Source organism: Pteropus medius, unplaced genomic scaffold (genome assembly GCF_902729225.1).
Source record: "Pteropus medius unplaced genomic scaffold, Ma_sr-lr_union100, whole genome shotgun sequence".
In the NCBI taxonomy this organism is placed as follows: Eukaryota; Metazoa; Chordata; class Mammalia; order Chiroptera; family Pteropodidae; genus Pteropus; species Pteropus medius.
In genome coordinates, this window is record NW_024340849.1 from 49,550,046 (window position 1) to 49,561,282 (window position 11,237).

Below are 11,237 nucleotides of genomic sequence, written 5' to 3' on the forward strand. Positions count from 1 at the left end.
TACCAGCCATCCCCTGTCTCTCTCCCTTTTCTCGGGTCTTCCTATTTCTTGAGACACAGCAATGTTGAAATTAGGCCAATTAACAACCCTACAGCGGCCTCTAAGTGTTTAAGTGAAAGGAAAAGTCAACTTATGTGGTAAACTTCATCATTAAAGAAATTGCCACAGCCACCTCAACCTTCAGCAACCACCACCCTGATCAGTCAGCAGCCACCAACATTGAGGCAAGACCCACTCACTGAAGGCTCAGGTGATGGTTAACATTTTTTAGCAATAAAGTATTTTTTAATTAAGACATGTACATTTTTTAGACATAATGCTATTACATATTTAATAGACTACAGTATAGTGTCAACATAACTTTTATATGCACTGGGAAACCAAAAGACTTGTGTGACTTGCTTTATCGCAATAGTCTGGAACCGAACCCATATTATCTCTGAGGTGTGTCTATATTTACATTAGACTAGCAACTGAATCTTTTGCAACTCTCTAAACTTATGAAGAAAATATTAGAGGACAACTTAAAATGGGTGAGGGGGTAACTGGTTTTTCAAAGTTCCTTAAGGTTATATAAATGAAAAGTTGAAATTTGAAACATTCTCCCCATGAGATTATTCTCACCTTCTCTCTAAAATGAGAAGATGGAGCCCTTGCTCTTTTAATATACACATGTTCTAGTTTTTTCACACCAATACAGCTTAGATAAACTATATAGCTATTAGAGAACAACAATATATTTGGGAGCACTTCATTCTCAGTCTTAGTTGAACCAGACATGAGAAGATAGTTACATAGAACAAATAAAACTCATTATATACTATGCAAACCACAAAACGCATGGCACATACTTCACTATAATAAAATTTACCTGCTCTGGGTTCCCCCCAACCCCCAAATCAATCAAAAGGCAGTTATTAAGTAGCTTCTATGAGCCAACATTGTGTTAGCTTATATTAGTGAATAAAAATATAATCATTTCTCTTTATTTGAGGTATTCACTGCATTAGTGAATACTGAACCATTGCTCCTAGGGGAGAATCTATTTCCAGCATTTTCAGCATTTGGAGGCCACCTATATTCCTTGGCTCATGGTCACTTCCTCCATCTTCAAAACCAGCAATGGTAGGTCAGAGCCTTTTCACATGCTACTACTTTGACCTTCTTTGACCTTCTCTTCCACCTCCCTCTTCTACTTTTAAGGATTTTATATAATTATATTGGGCTCACCTGGGTAATCCAGGATACTGGCCCTTTTTAAAAGTCAACTGATTAGCAATTGAGCAGTTTTTTCCATCCTGGTACATAGTGTCTTTCTCAAGACTACTCCTCCAGCTCTCCAGCACCAGCTGGGTATCCTACAATTCAATTCTGATACTAACTACCCATAGTTAGCATCGGACTGCACAGATTTCAAGGTTCATCCCACAAGACTCACCTCACTTCAGATACCACTTGGAAAATATCAGATCCCTGGGTTAGCCTCACTTCTATCCAACTCGGCTTCAAAGTCAGGGGTTCCCACAACCCCACCACCACACCTCCACCATGTTTCAATAATTTGCTAGAATTACTCACAGAACTCAGAAAAATGCTATACTTACTATTAGAGTTTATTATAAAAGATACAAATATAACCAGATGAAGAGGTACATAGGCCAAGATACAATGTGTCCTAAGTGCGGGGGCCTCTGTCCCTCTGGAGTTAGGGTGTGCCACCCTCCCAGCACAGGGATGTGTTTACGGATGCGGAAGCTCCCCAAATCCTATGACTTAAGGGTTTTTATAGAAGTTTCATAATGTGGCATGAGTGGACATTACTAATGAACTCAATCTCCTTCCTCCCAGAGGCTGGGGGAATGGAGAATGAAATTTTCAAGCTTCTAATCAAGGCTTGGCCTTTCTGGTGATCAGCTACTATCTTGATGCTAAGAACCCACTAAGGGTCACCTCATTACAACAAAAGATGCTCCTATCATCCTTATTATCCCAGAAATTCCAAGAGTTTTAGGAGTTCTGTGACAGAAAATGGGGACAAAGACCGAATATCTTTCTCATTATACCACAGCAACTCTAATTCCATCTTACAACCCTAATTTCCCTTTGCCATGTAAGTTAACATATTCACAGTTCTGGGGATTAGAAATGGAGTCCTGGGAGAAGGAGGTGGGGACATTATTTTGCTGACCACAGAATCTGTTGCAATGTGTGAGCAGTGAAGGTACTGGTTTAGGAAGCTTGTTGTGGCAGCATTATGGGGCATAGATTGGAGGGTCAGTCAAAAGACGGCAGCTGAAGTACTATGTTAGGGTGATGGAGAGAAAATAGAAAGAGAGGAGTCTACAAGCCAATAACAAAGCAGAAGTAACAATTATGTAATCAATATGGAGCTCATGAAAGTCCTATTAGATCATACCCTACAATTAACACATTAGTTCTCTGATAACCTAGAAAATGCATTTCTAGAATGTTAGTGATCTGTGTTAGTTCTAAATAAACATGCAAGAGTCTAATTCTAGAGACCCAAATTTTCTCTGCTGACAAACTACCTTGTTACCCTGGAGAAATTTTGAAGCATTTCATTTATACTTCTTTCTTCCTCCTTCCCTCCCTCTCACCTCGAACTACTTCCAACACTGGCTGACATAGGATGTGGGATATGGTGAGGGGGCACAGAAGGAGACACCCTTCCCCAAGCTGCATCCTATCCCATAATTTAAGTGACCAACCTATCAGTGATTTGTGGATGAGATTTAAAAGCCACAAGAATAAAGTCCTGGCACCACCAGACGACTCACATTAAACAGCCTCTCTCTCTCTGTGCCTGCTAAGAAAACTTTTATAGGTTTTAAGTCGCCAGCCACTCTTAACCACTATCAACATCTCTAGCAGCACCTTCGATGCAAAAAAAGTGCACAGTGACAAGTTAGTTTCACGGCTGGTCAATAATTGTTGAAATCCCTCTAGATGGCAAATGTGCCTATGCATCCTTGTTTCAGATATCCAGTCATTTATTCCAAAGATAAAGATCGTGGCAGTTCTAGAAGTGTGGTTCATAAGGAAAAAAAGATTAATTGCATAACTATGGTGTGATTTCGGGAAATGAGATATTTCTTCAAATCTCAGACACCACTAACTATAAGATATGGCACTATTTTAGGTGCCGAAAGATCTCATACAGTCTCTCATGAGGCCGAAGTTAAGCTGTCAGCCAGCATTGCCATCACCTGAAGCTGAAGCCAGCACTGCCGTCACCAGGCTCATTCACATGGTTGTTGGTAGGCTCTAGCTCCTCCTCAGCTGTTGGCCAGATATCCCAGTTCCTTGCCAACTAGGCCAACTGTCAGCAGCCTGAATGTCTCTCCTAGAGTGAGGAGACCAAGATGGTAGAAGCCACAGCCTTTATAGCCTAATCTCAGAACTTACACACCATGACTTCTGTCATGTTCTATTGGTCACACAGAATAACTCTGGTACAATATGAGAAGGGACTCACAACAGTATGAATAACAGGAGGTGGGGACCATTCATGATGGTTACAGAGAAGCTAGTTACCACATATTATTAAAAGGGACCTGAAGCTAGTTTGCTTCTTTAGGTAACATTTATTGAGCACTTACTATATGCTCTGCCCCATGATAACTCTAATAACTCGTTCAAGAGAATTAAATGAGAACAATGATCCTGAGATTATTCCTATTATTATCATCCCTTTTTTACAGTTGAGAAACTAAAGCTCAGAAAGGTAAAGTAACCTACCTAAGGTCACACAACTAGTAAGGGCGAAAGCTGGTACTTCTGATTTTTCACCAAAATGTTAACCAGTCTTTGCTTCATTGTGTATTATTGACTATGCCAACCAATGAAATCCCATTAGCTAAATTTGAAAAACCCGAGGTTTCTTTGTTTTCTTCACTAGTGTCATCACCAGTTCATAAGAAAGTATTCTATTGTGCTGTGACACTTTTAAAGCTTTAGTTTATTTAATTTGTTGTGATAATTATAATTTTTAAAATCTAGTGAAATGAACTTCAGCTCTGGTGCCACCTACACCTTCCCAAAAGAAATGAGCAAAACTGTCTTCTGAAACACTTGGCTTGCATAAGAGTAGGTATCATTTCGAGAGATAGGGCAGAAGAATAAAGAGACCATCAAGAAAATCTGAGCAATTTCCTGTGAAGACATAATAGTCTCAGAGATAGTATTCAAAATTATTTTCATAACTTCACAAAAGAAATATGAGACAAAATAGACTGCTTTTTATTCTAACACAGAGATGTTCAAATACTAATTATCTAAAACACGTGTCGAAAGTAGACACACTCGCATTCCCCCTATATTTAGAAACAATAGGAAAAAAAGTAAGATAGCTTTTAGACCGCCCTGTGAGCACAAAACAAGCACAATAAGTCCTTACTATTTGTGACCCCAATGGTCTTCTTCTCCAATGAGTCCTTCTACTGCATTTCTGTAAAGAAGCAGACTCAGTGGTTTTGGAATCAGTTCATTGGGATTTCAGTCCATATTAGACAAAGCAATTTTCTTAAATCCCTGCAAGTAAAACTTGCTGAACCTTCAATGCGAAAACACTGTCATCACATCCAGGGGAAAATAAGAATTTAAAGTACTCACAGTGGGAGCAGCTAGATTGAGCCTGGAATAACAACCAGTTGTAACCAAAGTAAGCAGTGGACCAGCTGTTCACGGGGAATCAATTCCTTGTTAAATCCTTCTGTGAGGAGCGCAGAACTAATGGAGTCCATCTATGGGCAGGGTCTGGCTAGGGTCCAAAAGTGGGAGCAGTCCAGACCATCACACAGTGGGGATCTCCCAGGACAAGGGTCGGGGCAGAGAGAAGTGTAAGCGTGAGGTAAAGGGCTGGGGCTGGGGAGCAGCAGGAATCCAGCCAACAGTAGAGAGTTCAGGGGCTCAGCATCTCTGCAGGCTAGATCGTGGTCAAAGAAACAATTGATATTGTTGACAAGTCATGAGAGCCAAGTTTTGAATCACCAAGCCCAGATCCTTGATTGACCCTTTCTGTCTCTTTAGGGAGCAGAGGCCCCAACAGCCTAACTAGTAACAACGTTTTCTGAGCCCAGCATCCAAGAGCCATAAGAACACTGAGTTACTTACCAGTTATTTTTCCTCAGTGCATACCACGGTCTTCTGACATTATTTTGAAGCCTGGGAAGTTTGCCAACAGAAGAATATACAAAGGACTATTTAACTCAAGATTTTTATTCTGGATGCATACCAGATTCTTAAATTATTTTCATTAACTGTGTGTGGGGGGGCAGGGGTGGAGATGAATAGAAGAAGGGAGAAAGGAAGAAAGGAGGAGGGAGGGAGACCAGTCTGGGTGGAAATGCACATGCATGCACACACATGCATGCACACACACCACCGCACATACCCCCCCCACCGCAATCACCCCTAAAGAAATTAGCTATTTTTTAGTTACACCTCTTATCTTAGCCCCTCCTTAGGAGATCCTTTGGGATAAGAGCAGATTATGGCTGGAATAACTGCATATTTTTGGTTAAAATTATTTTTATCTCAATGTGCTGTAAGATACCCAAAATTGCTTATACTTCAGAGAGAAGTACCCCATGCCATTAAAAAGTTGTAATCTACATGGAACAAAGTGACTGGAAACTGGGACTGGGACATTGCCCAGGTCTTGTCCGTGGGCTCGTTCATTTCCTTATACAAAAAGAAGAGAAAACCTGCTATAGAACAGCTCTGTCCCTTCTGGACAGGAAAGAATCGTGGTCTGACCACGGCAGGTAAAAATTAAGCCTCTCGTAGTTAAAAAGAAATTATTTTTTCTCTAGGGCAAATTACTCTGTTTTTCTCTGAAACATAAGCTAAGAGATAGAATGTCTCAAGGCAAATAATTGCCATTCAGAATTAATAAAGGTGATCAGGTTGTGAACTAACTAAACTCAAGCTGATTACTTCATGAAAGGATAGGACTATTAATATCCCCAGCAGGTGGCGCAAGATGCCCTTTGCTGTAATGAGACTTCTCATCCTGTGATCCATTTAGTATCAAAATAAGTTTCCTCAACTGGACTTTGGCTGGTAAACACACAATAGAATATATAGATGTCAAATTATAATGTACACCTGAAAATTATATAATTGTATTAACCAATGTTACCCCAATAAACTTAATTTTTAAAAATTTTAAAAATAGAAGTTTCCTCTTCATATGATGATTGAAACTACATCCTGGCCAGGGGTTAGGTTAAGAAAGAAATCCTTCAGTGGTATTGCAGAAGACACTAAATAGGAAAGACAAAATCTTGAGGCTTTTAAATTTATTTCTCATGTTAAACTGCTTAAAAACATGCATGACTTCACCAATACTATTGATCCATTCACATCATTTGGGGCTCTGAAAAAGTTAATAATTCTGAAAAAGTTAATCTAACAGAGTTTTAGATTAAGTTCCAAAGGACAACAAAGTACCAAGAATTAGGATATCTAAAAATATTTTTATTATCTGGTAGGATAATGGTGAAAGGCACACAATGCAGAAAGTTTTCCCATAACAAAGATAAAGCACTTCTGAAGAAACCATGGGAAAGGGGATGTTGATTAGAGATTATTGAGATCAGCCGATTGTTTCTGCTGCTTAGCTGCTTACAAGTAGTGTTCCAGCTCATATTCTGAGCTCGAGGCTATGCATTTTTTATGAGCAAGCAAACAGAAGAATTGAAAACATTTACCTCTCTGGGCAAGAGGTAACCCTTTGGGAAGGCAGGGAACATAATATGTTATCTTTGGAATCATCTTCACAATCTAGGACAGAAAGTAGAACTTGATTAATTAAGGCTTCTTAAACGTCTGCCCTCACAAGTCTCCAAAGAAACAAGTTTGGAATGTTCAGGTCAGTGACTAATTTCCAGTGAATAGCTGTCCTGCCAGCACCTACTGCCTTCTCTCACATCCATTGATATTTTAACTCTCTGCGGTCTGCTTTTACTGTCAACCTGCCGCAAAAGCTTTATTTGCTAAAGATATTTTAAAATATAAAAGTAATATGTTAACTGCAAAAACATTGGAAAACACTGAAAGGCATAAAAGAGAAATTACCCCTGACTGAGTAGATATTGGCAACACATAATTGTAACAAAGAGCTGTGTCATAAATTCTTCGATACGGTAGTGCTCCTGATCCACAATTTTACTTTCCTTAGTTTCTGTTATCCACGATCAACCACATTCTGAAAGTATTAAGTGGGAAAGTCCAGAAATAAACAATTCATAAGTTTTAAATTGCACATCGTTTTAAGTAGTGCAATGAAATCTAGCTCTTTCCTACCTGGAACGTGACTCAGCTCATTGCCCAGAGTCCTCACACTGTACGTGCTCTTTGCCCATTAGTGTCACTTAGTAGCTGATTATTAGATCGACTGTCTCTGTATCATAGTGCTTATGTTCAAGTAACTCTTATTTTACTTAATGACTCCAAAGCACAAGAGTGGTGATGCTGGCAATTTAGATATGCTAAAGAGAAACCGTAATGTACATCCTTTAAATGAAAAAGTGAGTACAGTACAGCATTTTGAGAGACCACATTCACATGACTTTTATTACAGTGTATTATTATAATTGTTCTATTGTATTATTAGTTGTTGTTAATCTCTTACTCTGCATAATTTATAAATTAAACTTTATCATAGGTATGTATATGTGTATGTATGCATAGGAAAAACGGTACAGAATATATAGGGTTCATTACTACCTGCAGTTTCAGGTATCCACTGGGGGGCTTGGAGCATGTCCCTCATAGACATCGGGGGACTATTTTACATCTTCCTTCAAAACATGGGGCCTAATTCCACCCCTCCCCCGCTCCTCAGAGTAGTCTAGGAGTCAACACTGGCTTCTAACAGAGAGAATAAAGCAGATGGAAGCATGAGGCTTCTGTGATTCAGCAGGCAAAGGCCCTGTAGCCTCCCCCGGGCTCCTCTCCTAGATCACTCAGACAGCTTGAAGCCACTGCTGTGTCCTGTCACTGTTCAAGCAGCCTGTAGGGACTTGTGAGGTGAGGAACTGAGGCCTCCTGCCAAGAGCTGAGTGAAAGACTGTGAGCAGAACCACCCTACTAAATTGCTCCCAAAGAAATGATGACTTACAGAAACTATGAGATAATGAAGTTTTAAGCCACCAAATGTGGAGATAATCTGTTATACAGATATAAATGACTTATACAATGAGATAGTACCACACATGCACCAGAATAGCTGAAGTTTACAAATTTGGCATATCAAGAACTGGTTACTATGTGAACCATAGGAACTCTCATTACACTGCTGGTGGATGTGTAATTGGTACAACCATTCTAGAAAACCATGTGGTATAATCTACTAAAGTTGAATATCTATATACCCTATAACATAAGAATTCCACTTCTAGGACACACCTACAGACATGCATACAATATGCATCAAAATTCACGTGCAAGAATATTCACAGCAGCATCATATGTAATAGGCTAAACCTGAAAATCTACCTAAAAGTAGTTGGATAAATAAATGGTGGCATGTCTACACAACAGAGTGCTAAACAGAAGTGAAATTCATGAACTATAGCTGCATGTAACACCACAGCTGAGCATCACTAACATGATGAGTGAAAGAAGCCAGACACAAAAGAATTAACCCTGAATAATTATGTAGTCAGGACCCAGTAAGGAGAGAGGAACCACACAAGGTACTCCAATAGAGAGAATTTAAAATAAAGAATAGTTATCTAAGTATAAAGATGTTAACTAGATGCATAAAAGTCAAAAAGGTATTTGGAAGGTAGCTATTGCCCCTCGGTCTTGGGAACAAAAGAAAAAAGCTAGAATTCCTGAAATTTAGAAGCTTAGAGGTGGGGCCTCTTGGAGTACTTCCCTGATTCCTGGGCCCAGCTCTCTGGTGTCCCACCTGGCATCCTGGGGGGCGCTGAGGTCGGTTCTGCAAGACTTGGAAAAATTACAAACTCAACTACTACTGCGGGAAGGCACTGTCACTGGTTGGGGTGGGAGGAAGAAGCATGGCTAGAGTGACATTGGGAGGAAAGGGAGCCAACAGGAAGCTAGCAGGAAGAAGCAAATCCCTCCCTTCTCCTGGCTGAGTTTAGGGGAGCAGCTGATAGAAATGGAACTGGCGGAGTCCTGCTCACACCATCAGGTAGAGACTAGAAGGGTGAGTTTGGAACCAAGAGGCCATAGCTTGATAGCTGGCACAGAGGGCAAATATGTCATGTTCAAAAGGAAACAAAAATGAATACATGGTGTTAATATGTGGAAAGTTGTTACCTTGAGAAGAGGCGGGAGGGACATAAAGAAAGCTTCAGGTATGAGTGACATTGTGTGCATTTACCTGGGTAACAGGTATACTGACGCAAAGTGAAGACGTAGCCTGAGGTTAACACCCAACCTACCGGTTACAAAAGGCAATAAAAATTCCAGGAGGTTTGATTCAGTGTAATCCAGCCAGCACTTACTGAAATCTTATCTAAACTTGAAGATAGGCCTCTTCTTGGTATACTTCCCTGATTTTTTTTTTTTGCTCTATTGATCTTTCTTTCTCCTCTGAAGTCAGAGAAATTGTCGTTAATTTCACAGTTAATGCTGAGCTATAATCTTGCAGTGTCGTTTATTACATCACATGAGCTAGTGCTAGTTTTGTCTTCCTAACTAGCTGATAAACCTGAGGACCAGAAACTCAATTTTATTATTTTATACCCCCCAAAATGACATAGCTCAGGACAACTTAGATATCCATAAATATCCGTTATCTGATGATCAGCTTCAAAATTAACTGCAAAGCTGATGCATCAAAATAGCTCATTTGACACCAGGTAACACATGAATATATAAAAGAAATCATTCTTTTGAATTTTTTTTATTAACAAGGGGAAGGTCAAAAGATGACTGAAGTAAAAATGTACACTCTTCAAGGAAAAAAAAATCCTTTTACTAAAAGTTCTGTTTTCTCTATTATTTTTTAAATGAAATGCCTTCACTGAGCTTCTGGGGCAAGAACACACATCAGCGCTGGGCGGGGCTCAGGCGTGGTTCTCACTCGCCACCTTTGCCCCAGTTTAGGCGGCCCTTTGAAGGGTCGCAGCGCCTCAGGAGTTTCTTTGTAGCCTCTCCACTCAGTCCTCAGACAGGCCGGCATCACTTGCCATAAAAAGCAGTACTTTGTATCTCTCTCCACATCAGCCAGGCTATTTTTAAATCTCCCCTACTGGAGAACCCCAAACTAAAAGTATCCCGGGGTAGGCCACCGCATCCGGCTTCCAGCCTTCCCCCACTGCTCTGTGACCTGGCAGGGAGAGGACCGTCCCCAGACACCAGGTACCTTGCTTGCAAAAAGGACCACGAGGAGCATTCTCACCTCCACCCCCATATCCACCCTAGACACCCGGGAGAGGCAGGCTCCACCTCTGTCCCTAGGCAGCCCAGGAGGGCCAGCACTTCCGCTTCACCAGTCCCCCCACCCCACGCTCCCCACCACCACCAAGCCAAGATTTTAAACATGTCAGAAAATCTGCTTGACTTAAAATCTTTTGTTTAAACACCGACTAACAATGTTTTTTTCTCTTGGAAGAGTAAATGGGGTGGGAGGGAGATTTACTTCACACATACCCTTTTTGACCTTTTGGATTTCATGTCATGTTCAAAATTATTCATATTATTAAAATAAAACCTTGCTTTTTAAGCTGGGCTGGTTACATAGGTATGTTCAGTTGTGAAAATTCAGTGAGTTCTATAGTTAGGTTATAGGTACTTTTCTGATGTTATACCTACTTCAATAATAGTTTTAAAAAATAAAATAAAACTTGTGAGCAGAGAGCAGAGCCCAGGCTACCACTGTCCTGCACACACGTGTGTGATTGGGAAGCCATCTGATGTGCTGGATGCAAGCAGACCAGCTCCAGGCATCCACTGCCCCTTCTTTCTGTTGCCTTCTTTCTCTCAAGCTTGGAGTCCCCTCGGGTACATTCTCAGTTCATTCCTACTTTCTAATCCCTCTACAAAGCCAGCAAAGTCTGGAATGTTAACATTTATATTTCAAAGGAAAATCACTCACAGTGATTCAAATAATGACTCTATACTGTGTCCCGGATTCCTGCCTTTTCATTGGAAGGCATCATTCTGTTAAAAGCATTCCATGCTATAGCACTTCCATTTGGGAGATTATACATAGGGAGTAATGGGGCCTTTTCCTC